Source organism: Dermacentor andersoni, chromosome 10 (genome assembly GCF_023375885.2).
Source record: "Dermacentor andersoni chromosome 10, qqDerAnde1_hic_scaffold, whole genome shotgun sequence".
Lineage (NCBI taxonomy): Eukaryota > Metazoa > Arthropoda > Arachnida > Ixodida > Ixodidae > Dermacentor > Dermacentor andersoni.
Genome location: NC_092823.1, coordinates 56,959,040 through 56,975,876, shown reverse-complemented (window position 1 = coordinate 56,975,876; position 16,837 = coordinate 56,959,040). Strand labels below are relative to the sequence as shown.

At 43.9% G+C, this 16,837-nt stretch overlaps 1 pseudogene; it reads left to right on the top strand.

Annotated features, from left to right (window-relative positions):
• Positions 1-1,097: 1,097 nt before the first annotated feature.
• LOC126524741 (piggyBac transposable element-derived protein 2-like) lies at positions 1,098-2,653 on the top strand (annotated as a pseudogene).
• The last annotated feature ends 14,184 nt before the right edge of the window (positions 2,654-16,837 follow it).

The window sequence follows — 16,837 nt, the reverse complement described above, 5'->3', positions numbered from 1 at the left end:
CGATAAACGGCCATAAAAACAAAATCTAAGTTCAGTTGGTTCTTCCTGTACACGATGTTGCATTTCTGCAACAATATTTTGAAAAACGCGTCTTTATTTTCTGCCCTTTGTGTTCATTCTGCGCAACTATAGCCAAACAAATATGGTGGACGCTGCTCGCGCCAGCACGTAGCTATACAGGTAAGTTTTGCCAGTTATAAACGCCTTTCTGAACGGAATAACCCGTGGAAAAAAAATCTTAAGCTGTGTAATAGATCCTCCTAATCGTTTAGATGGCAAAAAACATTATTTTCTAGCAATAGTTTGTTTCTCGCGACGGAAAGTTACTACGTTGCGTATTTGCAACAACGTGCTCACTGGGTTTGATTTTTGTTCTCGAACTAGAAATGGATTCTAAACGTTATTATTGCCGAGCAATTCCGTCAGATAGCCAAGACAGCGAACTTTCCGGGAGGGACGACGACCCCGAGTGTAAGTCTGTTTGGATTTATCGTGTGTGGAATGTGTTGCCTGGTGGAATGCCCGACTTTTTTTATCAGGGTGTGTGTGCGCGCGCTCTGCTGTCTCACATCGTTACGGCTTCACCCTTATGTCTGTGCTCCTGCGTTTTAAATTTTTGGTTATAACGCGAAGAAACCGTGCATAGTGGTTCCGCCTTCTTTCAATATACAGAGGCACCTTGTGTTCTATATCTGCATTTCGCTTTGTTTTACCGCTTATTTTATTCCCTGTATATCGCTGCCTGTTTGGGCTGCAGATGTTCAACCTGATCTCGAAAAGCTAAGTGACAGCACAAGCGAGTCGAGTGCATGCTCCGACGAGGACGAAGGTACAGCAAATGGCACAACACCTGACCACCGCTTTATACAAGCTAAGAGAAGGATCATTTGGAAGAAGGCGAATCTAGTGAGAGATCCGGAGACAGTTCAGTTCTCTGGACAAAGTGAACTCCCAGAGTACATTTCACAACTAGAGACACCATTCCAATACTTCAAGTTTCTCTTCCACGGCTCGCTGATTTCGCTAATTGCAGATCAGAGCAATTCGTTTCGCTCCAGAAAGATGTGAGTCAGCCCTTTTGTACCACCGCAGAAGAGATGGGAGTGTTTATTGGGACGTGCCGCATGTGGATGTCGATCACTCAACTGAGGAACTCGAAGGGCTACTGGAGTGCAGAAATCAGGGTTAGCCAAGTGGCTGACAACTTTCCTGTGGGTCGCTTTGAAAAACTGAAGCATAACACCCACTTCATTGACAATAGTACTCTTGGCCCAAAGGGCGCGCCAGGAAGAGATCGGCTTGCGAAAGTGTGTCCTCTCATTGATACCATCAATGAACAGTTGTCGCTTGTGCCTCTTGAAGAGCATCTGTCTATTGATGAACAGATGATACCCTTCAAAGGTAGAAGCTCTCTCAAGCAGTACTGTCCCAAGAAGCCCAAAAAATGGGATTACAATGTTTTCGTGCTCTCTGGTGTAAGCGGCTTCTCCTACAAATTGGAGGTGTATACCGGACAGGAGAACTCGGCGCAAGGACTTTCAGGAGAGCCTGACTGTTGAGCGAGTGAAAATGTTGTTGTTCGCCTGAGTAGAATGATTCCGAGAGGCGTACACCACAAAGTGTACTTCGACAAATATTTCAACTGCCCAAGTTTGCAGGTGTACCTAGAAAAAGACTCTGTACACTGCATTGGTACTGTGCGGACAAACCGGGTCCCTGCAGTGAGCCTGCCTAGCGAGCAAGAAATGAAAAAAAAAAGGAAGAGGACATTTTGAAGAGAGGGTTGCGGTTGTGGATGGAATTGAACTGTCATGCACAAGGTAGCAAGATACCCGAGCAGTGACTTTGCTCTCTTCCTTTGTTGGAACACAGCCTGCTACAAGTGCATCAAGGTATAATCGTAAAAAAAAAAGAGCAGAGTGAGATACCATGGCCTGCAGTGATGACCATCTACAATAAGCACATGGGAGGCGTCGACGTTTTCAACTCCCTCATCTCCATTTACTGTCCCTACTTGAGGTCGAAAAGATATTATTTTCGTGTTTTTCTGCACATTCTTGACTTGACAGCTGTAAATGCTTGGTTGCTTTACAAGAGGAACGTCATGAAAAAACGCGATCAGTACACTGAAAGGCTACTTCCGTTGGCTGAGTTCAGGATGGACCTGGCTGCATCACTCTGCAAGGCTGGGAAGACGGCGCTGAAAAAGCAAGGAAGGCCTAGCAATGAGTGAATAGTACAAGCCTCTGATGAGAAGAAAAAAAAGGGACCATCAACTCCAACTCAGGATTTCAGGCTAGATCATGTATTATTTCTCATCTAGGAAGCTTTGCCTCAGTGCTCATTATTTTCATTGCTTTCCTCAGGTTGGTCACTGGGCTCTTTGGAGCAAGAAGTGGCAGCGCTGCAAGCCTCCTGGCTGCACAGGAATCTGCATGAGCTACTGCGTTAAGTGTGGAGTGCATCTCTGTTCCACAAACAAGAGCAATTGCTTTTTTGTGTACCACACTACAAAATGAGTCCACCGTTTCTCATTATTTACTGATTACTGCTCAAGGTATAGAACCAACCTTTTCAAGCAAGCAAGTGAAATAGCTTTCTATTGTACGATGTGTTCCCCCTTGCTGATTGTCATGTAAATAAATGTTACAGTTTGAAATACAATAACCCGGGCTTTCCTTAACTTTTTCTTTATGTGCACGTTGTTGCAAATATGCAACGTACCCTTCTTCTGCCGATACAAACTGTAAAAGTCCACTGAATATATTTTTTTTATTAGTACAACTATTGTTATGGTTCCCTGCAACGACATGAATAATTTTATGGCAAAAGAAAAAATTGTGCAGTAAAGGGTTAAGCATCAAAAAAAAGGCGCCAGATTCCATTTGTCCACTTTTCTCGCTCGAGTTTTCTGCGTTATACTTTACGTTTTATTTGGATAATCTCACGGTTTATCCAGAGATAAAGCTTTCTTACTATGTTATTTTTTTGAGGAACAAACCTTTGTAGGCAATAGATCACAATGTGTCATCCTCCAGATCAAATGAGTCCAAAGACGTTTCGAAATAGTTTAAGATGCTTACATCACCAACGTTCGAAAAATCTCTAACACGAATTGTTCGTCTTTGTTCAGGTTTTTGTGGTCTGAGCTTGTTTAAAGAAATTAAGACAAACATATGCTCAGAAAGCCCTTCTTTAACGGACACGTCGTATTCATTTATTTTACTGCTTACAAAAACCAAGTCCGCTATTGATTTGATGGTTATTCCTATCCTTCTTGTATGTTTAAAGATTTGTGTGAGATCATAATTACAAGTAATATCCAGCATTGCTTCACTGTGTTTAGCATCAATTTTGCCTGCCTCAAGTGATTCCCTAAGGACATTCAGCAAATTGAAATCACCTGCAATGATTACTCTTGCATAGGTAGATACAGGTGTTAAGAGATAGTCTTGAAGTGACCCAAGAAATATGAGAGAGGCGTTGGGAGGCCTATAAACTGCTGCCATGACACGCGCAAAAACGCCAAGGTTTACCCTTCACCACATGCTTTCTGTGCTAGGACATCCTTTCAATGGCACAAATTCGATTTCTTCTTTAAAGAGAAGTGCAGCACCGCCACCACGTGAATCATGATTCTTTCGAATCATTTTGTAGGTAGGTGGCATTATCTCACTGTCAGCAATTTCAGGGCGCAACTTCTTTCTGTAACTGCGAGGACATCTGGCTGATAAAGTATAATATGTTCAAGTTCGGCAGTTTTATTAAGGAGACTACGTGCATTGACGTTTGTAAACGTGAAATTCCGCTCTTCCGTTCTACACTGTCACTATCACTGTTTCACTTTCAGTTGCGAGCGCCCGCTCTGCTTTGGCGCGGCAGTCATTTTCTTCATCCGAGACGAATATATCTTACTCAGTGAAAACGCTGTCATGTTTGAGCCGAACTTTCGTGCCTCTTTCCTTTTCTTCCTTCGCACTATTTCAGAGTCTCTAAAGCTTTTCTAAAGTCACCTGAGAACAGTCATTTGATAACGCATATTCGCAGCCCTTTAGTTTCTTGCAGTTCCCAAATCAATCAATCTTTACATTATAGTCAAAAACCTTATGGTCACCAAGCGCACCTTGCCCACACGCTTCTGTCCAAGTTTGTGTATCAGCTTCACAGTTTTAACTTTGACACCGAGACGTTCATGGAAGACATCCTGCAGCACATTCTTCTTGAGATCATCATTTGTTTCGCTAACAGTTTCGGGTTTTCTGAACACAACAAATTTATTCAGGCGGCTCCAGTCTCCCGACTTGATTATTTTCTTTTGCTGTGAGCGCAGAGCGGCTCCCCTTTCCTGCAGCAATGCGTCCTGTCTTATTTAAGAATTTCTAAGATATTAGGGTATGGTATAGGAAGACGTGAATAAGAGCATGTTGTTCGCTACCCTATGCAGCAAATAAAAATTTTGTTGCGTTCGATTTAGTTGCGTAATTAGTAAACACTGCCTAAATTATTTATAAAGGTAAATTCGAAGTTCTGGGGAAAATATTGGTGCGAAATTTGTAAACGTCGAATAGGAAACATCTACGAACTATAGGAATAGGTCCTGCGAACTTCAGTTTGAAATAACAACGAAAGAGTAGGCGCACAATCATTCGAGGTCGCGGACTCAATCCTTTGCGTTGGCACATTTTTTTCGTACCATTTAGCAATTTTCCGGAACTATTATTCTATAACGTTCGAATTGATTCAGTGATGCAGTCCAGGGCTCTCTCTTCTTTTTTTTTTGGGGGGGGGTTATCTTTCCAAACTTCTCCCTTCTTATTTTGTTCCGTCTGCCACGTTGCATTTCACTTAGGCCGGAGAAAACGTGGAAGAAAATTAGGAAAGCCAAGCGAAAGTTCCGGGAACGTTCTTTTCTCTCATCTTCTCACCTTTTTCGCCTTGCCGCAGGCGCTCCTTACCTGAAATTCCAATTTCGCACTGACAACGCCCGTGCTTCTTTTCTTTCCGCGATGAATTCCACCTTTGTCTTGGAAGAAAGTATTGCTGTCCCCGGCGGTGGCCGCAGATTTTCCCATTTATTTTTGCCGCAGAAGTACTGACAGATGGGACAATGGGTATCCTCGCATCATGAAGCACTTAGCGCGAAAGGCGAAACACGAAGAGAGAAAGCACGTTATCATCGTTCACTCTCGCAAGTGCGAGTGTCGGACAGACTCTGATAGACAACAAATTTCGCAATATTACGGAGAGAAGAACACGTTCGAAATAGCTATGCAAAAAAGAACACTCCTTTTAAATGTTCTTTTTTAGCTGCGCTGGCTTTTATGCTGGATAGACCGGATCGAGAGTCACAGAATAATTGACTGGCGAAACAATGCGTAATTTTGCATTTCACTGTTGCAATTGCATGTGTACTCCAATGTTGCCGGACCGTTACTAGAATTTCCTTGGGCGTGCGTACGTAAGTTTCCTTACTTGCTTTTTTTTTACCCACATGCGACCTTTCTGTTGGTAGTCGGCGTTTGTGCGGTCATTTTCGTTCCATCTTTTTCATATGTTTGCACTCCGGCCTTTCAGTAACACAAGCTAGAGGAGACGTGTGTGACCACGCCACATCACGCTGCCTGAAAAGAAATATTTGAACAAGAAACTTCGACGTCAACACAGATGCTAAAACTAAGGTTTTATTTGGTATGAAGCGTATCATATATACTCAAGGAAATCGCGAAAGAAACGCGCACGGCTAAATAAATTCGTCTGGTGCTGGCGCAAATACAAGTAAAAGTTAGAGCTATCCATCGACACTATATTCATAATAGTTTATAATGCGTGGAAAATTGGGCTTATTAGTACATAATGGTTCCCTTGCTGTACAATATGCTACTGGGGTCTCAGTTAGCGGGTTTTTAGAACTCTTAATGTGTTATTTACGGTTGCCGTACATCCGGTTTGAAGGGACAGCGCACTTGCAAAAGCATGGTGTATGGATATGTTCCTGTATTGCCCCAGCCCTTAGTGGCTTAGTACTTGCTCATTTCGGTCGTCTCATACATGCCTTGCTCACAGGCAAGAATGTTCTTAAGGTCTTCCACTTTGTTGATGGCTTTCTGGTTTTTTTTCAATTACAAAGCGCAGACCAATAAATGGAAAGCAGAAAGGTGGAGGCTATGTTCAAAGATGTAATGAACCCGCTTCACCATGAACTCCCAGTCAACTACCAAATCCGATTTTTGTATGTCCGGTTCAAGCTTAAATGGGATGGGGTCTGCTGGAGCTATTAACCGCGCTTCGACAAACCACTTCTGCCATTCAAGTCCGTTTACACTAAGCTCGTGCAACGAGCTATTACCACGTTATGCCTAAAGAACGCCCGGGGCAAATCTTGCACGCACCGTATTTCAGATGCCTTCAATAATCAAGACGAAAAATTGCTGAGCGCCGGGTATTCTCAGCGCCTCCTCATTTTGGTCGCAGAGGGCCTTCTCAAGAAGATGCGCAGAAAGCCGCAAACCTGCCAAGCTCGCGCACGGCGTAGGCAGAAAGTAGCTGTGATACTTTACGTTCACACGCTGTCGCACAATCTGAAAAAGGTGGCCCAGTGCTACGACGTGCAAATCGTGTTCTCTGCCCCCCTCCCCCCCGGCGGCAACCCAACGGCGTGACTGCGGCAAAATGCACAGACGGCCTTTTGTTGAATGAGTAGAAGATGTAGCCTATGAAATTCCGTCTAAGTGCGGAAAAGTGTGCTTTGTCCAAACTGGGAGATGTGTTCGCGATACGCTAAGGGAGCACGCAAACAACGTAAAGAAATGCTCGTGAAGGAAAAGATCTTGAAGATTTACTGGCAAGTCATTGTCTAACTTGCAAGGACTGTTCGCGCAGCTTTGAAAACGCTTCCGTAACCAGGAGGAGCAAAACGCATGTGACACGGGAAGTCGCAGAAACTTAACCTATCTCTAGACTTGGGCAGCTATGTAGGTAGATTCTGGGAAGCCATATGAGGAAATAACCATAAAACTGGAATATCATTGCTAACAACTTCTGGGGACCCAGTACATAACCTATTGTGTTCTACTGTGCTTAACAATACCGTCACTCAGTCATTCTCATCAACTCAGACCCCTGATCCGATGCCCGAGATAAAATCAACTAACTACCATTTCATGGATCCCATCGTTTTCGATTCAACTGGTATCAGTCATAGTACAAAAATTAAAACCTAAAGCATCATGTGGGGTACATGAAATTAACACTATATTCTTACAAAACACAGCGGAATACTGTTCAATCCTACTAGAATGCATTTACTCACAATCTTACAACTCTGGCACCTTACCGTATGATTGGAAAATTGGCAAAGTAATCCCCACTCCCAAAACTGGACCAACCCATGATCCACAGAACTATAGACCTATTTCACCTACATCTGTACCATGCAAACTTATGAAACATATAATATACACGCATATGGTTAATTTTCATGAAAATAGCAACTTCTTCACAGTTATGCAGCATGGCTTCCGTAAAAACTTCTCCTGTGACACTCAGCTTATCCTCTTCACTAATGCCCTACATTCCAATTTAGATTCTGGTTTTTTAACAGACTGTATATTTCTCGACTTCTCTAAAGCGTTTGACAAAGTGAACCATGCATTGCTTCTTCATAAATTAGGTGTTCTAAGCATAGACCCCTCCGTAATTAATTGGATCCGCGCGTTTCTGACATCACGCGTTCAATTTGTAACCAGTAATGACGCTAACTCACCTTTAGCCCCAGTTGACTCCGGCGTCCCACAAGGGCCTTTGCTCGGTCCTTTATTATTCCTAATTTATATTATTGACTTGCCCACTCACGTTTCCTCGAACATTTGTCTATTTGCGGATGACTGCGTCTTGTATTGTAAAATAACTAATTCTTCAGATATTCTACTAATTCAGGAGGATCTCAATAACATAAATGAGTGGTGTCGTACGTGGCGCATGGAATTAAACATTAGAAAGTGTAAAACTATGAGGATTTCTCGTACTAACGTGCTCTGCCCCACCTATACGCTAAATAACATCCCACTAGAATGTGTAACGTCATATCGATACTTGGGAGTTCACATTGCCAGCAATCTATCTCGGAAAACTCATATTGATCACATAACATCTAAGGCCACTCGTACACTGGGATACTTTCGTCGGAAATTTTCTCAAGCACCATCATCGCTAAAACTCTTATTGTACAGAACTTCGTCCACAACTAGAGTACGCATCATCAGTATGGGACCCTGGTCATGACACCTTCATACAGTCTCTAGAGGCAATACAGAATCGATCAGCCCGTTTCATTCTCACCAACTACCAAAGAACTGCGAGCGCCACTAACATGAAAGCTCTCCTTCACGTCCCGCTGTTATCAACCCGTAGAAAACTATCTCGCATATGTCTTTTCCATAAAATCTACTACCAGAACACATATTTACGTTCTATCTTTGTTCAACCACCACCATACATTTCATCTCGCAGAGACCACCGCCAAAAGGTAAACATTCCGCACTACAACACCGTCGGCTTTTCGTATTCATTTCTTCCCCAAACGAGCAAAGATTGGAATAACTAACCCGCATTACTTACAAGCATAACTGACACCAATAACTTCAAAAGCACACTTCAAAGCTTCATGTTATAAATTAATGCTGCGTTGGCTTGTTCTGTATAACTGCTTTTATGCCCTAATTTTACAGTATGGCTTGTATTTTTACATCGTATGTTCTTTCCTTTCTTTTTTTGTTGCGCCATGTATTTTTGCCACGCTTACAAGTTTCTATTTACTATTCTTATTTTGTATACGATGTTTTTTGCCATGTTCTTTGCCTTCCTTCCTTATTTTGTGATTTGCCTCTGTATTTATTTTGCCCCTCCCCTCTGCAATGTACAATCGTACCTTGAGGGTATGAAAAAGAAGTAAATGAATAAATAAATAAATAAATAAATAAATAAATAAATCAGCGTGGCCTCGACCACACTTGCGGACAAAGAGCTGGCATACTGACGCATGCGCACGTGATAACGCCTGGCTCGGACAGCGCGTATATTTTCCCGAACCATACACAATAACGTCCTTGGAGGTTCAGCGCTCGTCCTTGTCGCGGGTCTCCGTCCACGTCTTTCCTTTTTGTGCTCCCGCCTTTTCAATGTTTCTAATGCGCGATGTCTCCTTTGCGGACCATCCAATAATTGTTCTGTCATTTCTTGCGTATGCATATCCTTGTGTGACCCTTCGCACAGTGTAACGCATATCGCATTCAGACCTTTCAAGGTTGATTCGGAAGCGTTAACTTAGGATATTCGACACAGATATAACGCTGGAGGCACGCGAGACTATACGCAAGTGGTTTAAAAGCACTCTGTCACTATCAGCTTTCACGAAATAAAAAATGACGCCGCCCCCTGTGGTTGCTCAGTGGCTATGGTGCTGGGCTGCTGAACACGATATCGCGGAATTGAATCCCGGCCACGGCGACCGCATCTCGATGGGGGCAAAATGCGAAAACACCCGTGTTCTTGAAGAACCCCAGGCGGTCGAAATTTCCGGAGTCCTCCTCTACGGCGTGCCTCATCATCAGAATGTGGTTTTGGCACGTAAAACCCCATAATTTATAAGAAAATGACGCCAATTTTATCAACACCGTTCTGCTGTCCCAGACATATAAAAACACTGCAGTATGTTCCCGTTAACGCGAGCTGACATAGTAACTCGGCTTGAGCATCAGCCTGCCGAGCTGCCGTGCGATGCTCCGCTTTGACCTCTTATCCGGCCAAGTGTAGATGGAGCTGTGCTGCTGAGCTCCAGCTTACGGTTTTGATAGTGGCCACGGCAGCTGCATCCTGAAGGGGGCCCAAGCCGAAAGTGCTTGCGTACCGTGGATTATGGCCACGTCAAGAAACTCCATAGATGGGCGAAAATATTACGAAACCCCTATTACGGCGAGCCCAATATTCAGATTCTGTAATGCCTTCGGGCCTTGAAGGTACAATAAATAAATATCACGCTTTTGCCCCTAAAAACCAAGCATTTCATTTTTTTTAATTTGATCTGGCTATGCAGGCAAGAATTATTTCTTGTGCTTTGAAAATATGGTTTCATCACATTTCTCGTATCATCTAGATCAGAAATCGCACAAAGGGTGCAGCTGCAAAAGAAATTGTAAGTTCAATTTTTTTCAGTCAGTTTTGCCAAGTCTACGCAATTTAGACTTCTTGCGATAGCTCTTTACAAGTATCTTGCGTGCGATAGCATGAACTTGTTCATGCCTAGCGTACTTGGAAAGCACCAATCTATGCCACTTGAAAAAGAAGCCCGATGCAAAGCATTGTGAACATTAACGACAGAAGAGAAACCGCTCCATGAGTTTGGATACTGACACCGAGTGCGAACACTTCTATGTTGTACCTTTGAACTCGTTTCACTAAAATACTTAACCCAGTTAATTGAAACTCGGAGCGCAGGTCCAATCAGAGGCGTTTCAAGATGTATGCTACATACTTTAAATTACGTTAATCTCATCAGTGTGCTTGCTTTCGATGCAATATTTTGGTGCGCACAATTGTGCACAAAGCCCCTGAAGGTGATAGCAAAAAAACAATCGCTTTTTACGCAACAAGACACAATCAAGGACGATAACTTCGTTGACTGAACGCAGAAATTGCCTCGATACATTGCCTCCACAAGCGACGGAGTAAGGTTGTGTCGCACCTAGGTAGGCCAGATGGTAATGGAGGTAGAATGAACGACAAGAATGTATAGTCACGAGTTGGCATATTTCTTTGAATTGCAATCTTCTAATGGTCCGCGACTGTCCAGTCGTTCTACTAACCCTGATTTACTTTGCCACTCTACCACGCCATGCTCTTTCATGCTTTTGCCTCATGAGCGCAAGAGCACAGTCTATTTTATTGCGCTGATTTTCATCATTCGTTTACTTCGATGGCCCCGCATAGCAACCGCCACTGTGCCGGTCTAATAGGACAATCGACGGTAACGCAGAAACGTAAAGGCAGCGCAAGCATCTGCTATTATCGTCATCAATCTTTATTAGCCATTTTATATTGCTATATTTATTATCTTTCATTATGTTTGTTAAAAGGTCTTCGCGCATGGGCGGCTAGGCGGTTGCATGAGTAAGGGCGTACTTATATAATGGTCTTCTGATGTGGACATAGCGGAGCATATCAACGCGTCCTGCGTTGCTACGAAACTTATATAATTGGTTTCCTGTTTCTTGTTTTCGCTTGAATTTCTAACCGTTCGCATTTTTTACACCTTTCAACGGAAAGTGATAACCGTCACCACTATACCATGAATAAACATCCTTTCGAAACTTCATTCTCAAGTAAAAGAGAAAAAAAAGAAAATAAAATGCCTACGGCAGGCAATCTAGAGAACAAAAGCATTTATTGGCCTCTAGCTTCCTTTCATTTTCTTTCTTTTTCTTCCACGCGGCACTTTTAGGGAATAATGGCTTTTTTCCTTACTTCTTCACTTAACGATTTTCTCCATGTTCCAGTGCATGCGGATGCGCAATTATATGCACAGCCGTCTGCGCTAACTTTCTGGTTGAAGAACTGTAATGAGAAAACGAGCTTACGTTCTCATCTCCATGCGAAGAACTTAGTTCGTTACGCTACTGAAGACTTGTTTTTGTTCTTATTGTTTTCTTTTTTATTCAGTTCTGTGCTTTGATAGTACAAATAGAAAAGTATTTTCGTAGGAATTTAAAGAGAAAAGTTAATTGAGGCGTATTAGCAAATTAGCCTTCTAGAATAAAAAATATCAGCTGCTACCATAATAGAAGCCTTGATAAGCTCGAAAAGACGAACGAAAATGAAAGACGGGCCGCAACGCCACCTTGAAGTTCCGGAACCAGCCAACCATGACGTCACAAATTTTTCCGGCGTGTGCAAGGGTCCATCTAACTTTTGTTTGTTTGTTTGCTTGTTAAGATTCTTTACATTGTATTGTAAATCGGTAGGCACTGATTTGGGCAAGGTTTAAAAGCTTTTTACAGAACCACCACTGCCTCAATACAAAAAAATAAGTTCCATTAAATTAATATTTGTGGCGTCACAATGACCTACCGGCGCTAGGGTTTCGAGGTGAAACTTATAAAACGGAACTTCGAGCTTAATTGCCTCTTCAAATAATCAACTAATTACCCTAAAGCTAGCAAAAAATAGCATTTCGGAAGAATTCACTATCAATCTAAATTAACACAGGCTTTCCCCTTGGTGTCCTAATTTTAGAAATTTTGGCTTAGTGAAATGCCCGACAGGTGCCTAGAAATTATTAAAGTGAAAAAAAAAATTAAACTGTACGAAGCATCTACGTTCCCCTTTTTTCTTTCGTAGGATTTCCTTAGCTGCGCAAGTTCTTCATCACACATGTCGTACATTCGAACATGCAACAGCCTAGTTCCTCGCAGTTGGTTCATGACTCTGTGAAAGGAAAATTGTAGCAGGAACTGTAAGGCATCACTGCGAAACGCAGCGATAGCTTTCCTGTGTAATATCCCACATGTCCCCATGCCATCCCCAAATTGCTCACTCCTATCGGCACGTCAGCAGATGCACAAAGTGTAAATCTCGCGGCCAACCACTATGCCGAGTGATACCATGACACTCAGTATACCACGTTGCAATCACTGCATCCAAAATAAATCTCCATAGCAACCCCCATATGTGTTGCATCGCGGCTCCAACTTCTTCGCAATGGCTATTCTTGGACGGCAGCGCAGTACGCGGAGTTGTCAATTGCGGGTGGTAGGCAATCGATTTAATTTATTTAAGCATGCATTTTCTTTCATCGCCTGGACACATCGGTTCTGCGTGATGGGCCAAGAGTAGGTACAAACCAATATAACACACACAGTGCCGAAGTTGTCGATTGGGGCACACAACCAGTGTCGTAGGCTGGGGCAAGGCAGCTGCCAGAACATGCCTAGTGGCCCAAGCTAGTAGACAACGTAGGTCCCTAGGTATGTGCCAGTGTTTATTGTGCGCGCTTGTCCAAACCGTTCAAAGTGGTAGAAGTAGATAGAGACTGCTTTCGTTTTAACAACGAAATGAGCTAACAGCAAATATGAAGCATGCTGCGTGCAATTTACCTGTTATTATTCTCTTTTGCGTCTTGTGAGGTCCCGTTTTTTATTTTTTGTTTTGCAACAACGCAGTGCCCTTGAGCATAACACCGCTTCTGTTTTTCTTCGCTTGTGACGCATTAAATTTTGACGCAATTTTATTGCATTAGCATTCTTTGGGTATTATCCATCTCTGTATGTATGTTTGTACCTATGTATGTTTCTATTTAACCGTTTTCCCGCATACCTGGGTCACTGCGCAGTTTGTAATCGATTGGTCAGCGCATAACGCTGTCGTGCTGAGGTAGCAGGCTTCCAAAACCAACCAACGGATCAACTTTCTTCCCTAAATATGTGCCAGTGTATACACACGTGCCTACATACGTACGTACATATGAAATTGCCGCTCTTCAACGAACGTCTTTGACGCCAACTTGCGTAACTAGGTATTAGTCACTGAACATGTGCCGATCTGCAATGATGAAAAACGTCCCTTAAATTTCTCTGATGCTCAGCGGAATCGAGCTCACATCACAAGAGTTCCTCCCATTTCCTTCTTCTTACACATGCGTTTCTTCATGCATTTTCGAGTGCTATCCATCTCTCTATGTATGTTTGTATCTGTGTATGCTTCTACCTAACCGTTTTCCCGCGTACCTAGGTCACTGCGTATTCTGTGATCGAATGGCTAGCGCATAAGACTGTCGTGCTGGTGTAACATGGTTCAAGACCGGCCATCGGACTAACTTTCTTCCCTGAATATGTGCCGGTGTGTACATACATACGTGCCAGTATGTGCCAGTGTGTACATCCGTACGTATGTAGCCCAACGCACTAGGAGGCTGCGGCACAAATGCACTGGATTTGTGCCGCTTTTCAGTAAACGCCTTTCACCCCAACGTTTAGCGAGCTGCGCCAAGAATGCACTGGGTATTTGCCTCTTTTCAACGAACCTCTCGCCAACTTCGATTACTTGACTATGAGCCACTGAGTGCGCAAGCAAGCGAGGGAACCATTTCCAGCATTCGCACGCACCGGCGCACCAAGCTCCTCGTCTAGGAAGCCGCGCGCGTGCTTCTGCGCAATGCCACTAGATGGAGCGGCGTGTCTGGAAAGAAGCGTCAGAGAGGAGCCCAGTTGACGCATGAGGCGTTTCGCAGCGCTCCCACGCACCAGGGTGTCATGCGTTTGGGAGGCAACGCGCCGGCTTCTTGGCGGCGGCGCTAGATGGCGCCAGGTGTTCTTATGCAATCTCGAAGGAGGAAGCAGACTTGCTGCTATACGCGCCTCACACATAAACAGTTTCGACGGTGGCAATGCGTTTTGTCGCAAACTCAATGCTAACCCGCTGTTGTCAAGCGTCGTCGGGAGATGGGTTCTGCCGCAACTGTTTTTTTTTTTGTTAGTCTTTTGTATGCCTCTGGAACTTTGGATGTTCATTGCTCCGTTCATCTATTCTTCTTGGCATTTGAGTTGTTCAAATTTCTCTCGATTATCTGCACTTTTATGGACTCCTGATTCTTCTGCGATAACTTTCTGTGTAAGTTTATAATCTTGAACTCAAAAAATTCTATTTGTGACAGTTGTTTCACGAGGGTCCCTAGAAACAGAAAGAAACACCATTTTCGAGGGTTTTGTGTTGTACAATGCGACGAGAGAGAGAGAGAGGAAGCAAGGACAAGAAAGGCAGGGAGGTCAACGAGAAGAGCATCCGGTTTACAACCCTACACTGGCGGTGGGGTAAAGGGTAATAGAAAGAGGAAAAGGGGAGAAAGTGAGCACTGAGTGCGTGTGGGTGGGTCATTATGCACAGGGACACTATATACTTGAAGTGCACCGGCTTAAGAGGCAATGCGACGAAAAAAACAACTATTACTATGGGCAAGTGAAAGCTGTGTCTAACCATACTTATTTTGTGAAGACATTACCATGGGTACAGTTTTCTGCACATTCAATTGTATTTCGTGCAAGCGGTGTTCTTTAATAGCAACGTCACCTAATATCCGAAAGGCACGCATCAGTTACCCAGGCCGCGCAACAAAAAGCGCGTTCCCGGGGTCCCTTCCAAGCAATGCAAGAAGTATTTTCGGGAATATGACCGCAAAGAATGAAAGGAACACAGAAAGAACTCCACGTCGGTGCTTCCTTTCTTTTGAACAGCAGCTTGAGCGTGCGACAGGCCTTGTTCGAAACCCGGTTGCAGACTCGCCGCCACAGTTACCAGGGAAATCTCCTCCCTAGGCGTCCCCGTTCCCTACACGTGCGACGGCCACATCGCACGCCAGCTTGCGCACTCTCCGGCTGTCTAGCTTTTCCCTCTCGAATTCGGCCCGGGGAACCGGGCGTCCCGCTTTCAGGTTCAAGGTTGAGAGGCGGCGCGACGTGACGTTGCATTGACGTCACGGCCATCCCCGGGAACCGGGAAACGCTTTCGACATATTTCTGCGGGATGGCATTTCTTTCTTCTTGACGCTGCTGCAGCGCGAGTCCGTGAAGTCGTTCTCTTTCTCGTTTATAGTCGCGACCATCGATTTCCGTTCTCGATAAGTCTGCGGAATAATTTCTTGTTCTGGGCAGAATATTTTACTCGCTCATGCATTGCGCACATCGAGCGCTAATTACCGCGAGAGGGCCTTTTAAATATCAGTAGCTGCAGAGCATGAGCCAGTGTGTCTTAATTTGCAGGGATCGTTACTGTGCTCGTTCGTTTTCTTCCTTCAGCATTAAAATAGCCGCATCTGTTTCAATTTCATAAAAAATATAGTTATCCAAAGCGTGCGGTCGGGATCGCATGTGACTGAACGCCAGATATCTTTTTTTTTTCTCGTATACGCGTGCTTTCCGTTTATTCCTTCGAAATTTATGTTTCGGCAGCCAAAGCGTGCGGTCGTGAGTGCATGAGCCTAAATGCCAGCTATGCTTTTGTCAGGTACGCGTATTTTGCCATAATTCTTTCATAATTTTTGTTTCGGCAGGATGCCCAAAGCTTCATTCACAACTCCGTTCAGTGACTCGGCATAACTTTCTGTTTTAGGTAAGGCACGCGCACACGCGAGCACGACACACAAACACACACACACACATAACTAATGTTTCACTCGCTTGCACCGCACTTTAATTTTTGTTCACGTGCTTTCACGGCTCACAGCAACACACTGTGAATCAAGTGGGAGCGGTGTCCATGATTTGCGTGTGGAGGCAAGTGGTATGTTGTGTTAGCCACTTTGACATTGAAACAAACACATCGGAGTATTCGTTTTAGCAGTCGTTTCTCAGAAACAAGCAGGTTGCACGTTCTGAAACAAAGAAATCATTTGTGCAGTCTGCATACTTGCTCTCTTCTAAATGTTGCATAATTCACAACACAGCTCTATAGTAAACAAATCATGGTGAAACAGGCTAATAGATACGGTAGCTCTATGAACAACACCAATATATAGCGGATAACAATACAAGAGAGAGAGACAGAGATCTGGTCGATTCGGGACTAGCACGCGCGGCAACGCAATCGCAATAGCTTTAGCTTGGCTGAAGGCAAACAGGGCGAACAGGGCGAACCGACTATAAAAACTGACGCCTGAATTTATCCCATTCCTTTCCATGTGTGGTGCCTACATGCAGCCGCCGCCACACGCCTTTCTTCGAGAGATTTAGGCTTAAGTGAGCGCTTATCCCACGCCTCCTCCCTTTTTTTTTTCTTTGTGTGTGCGTGTGTGCGT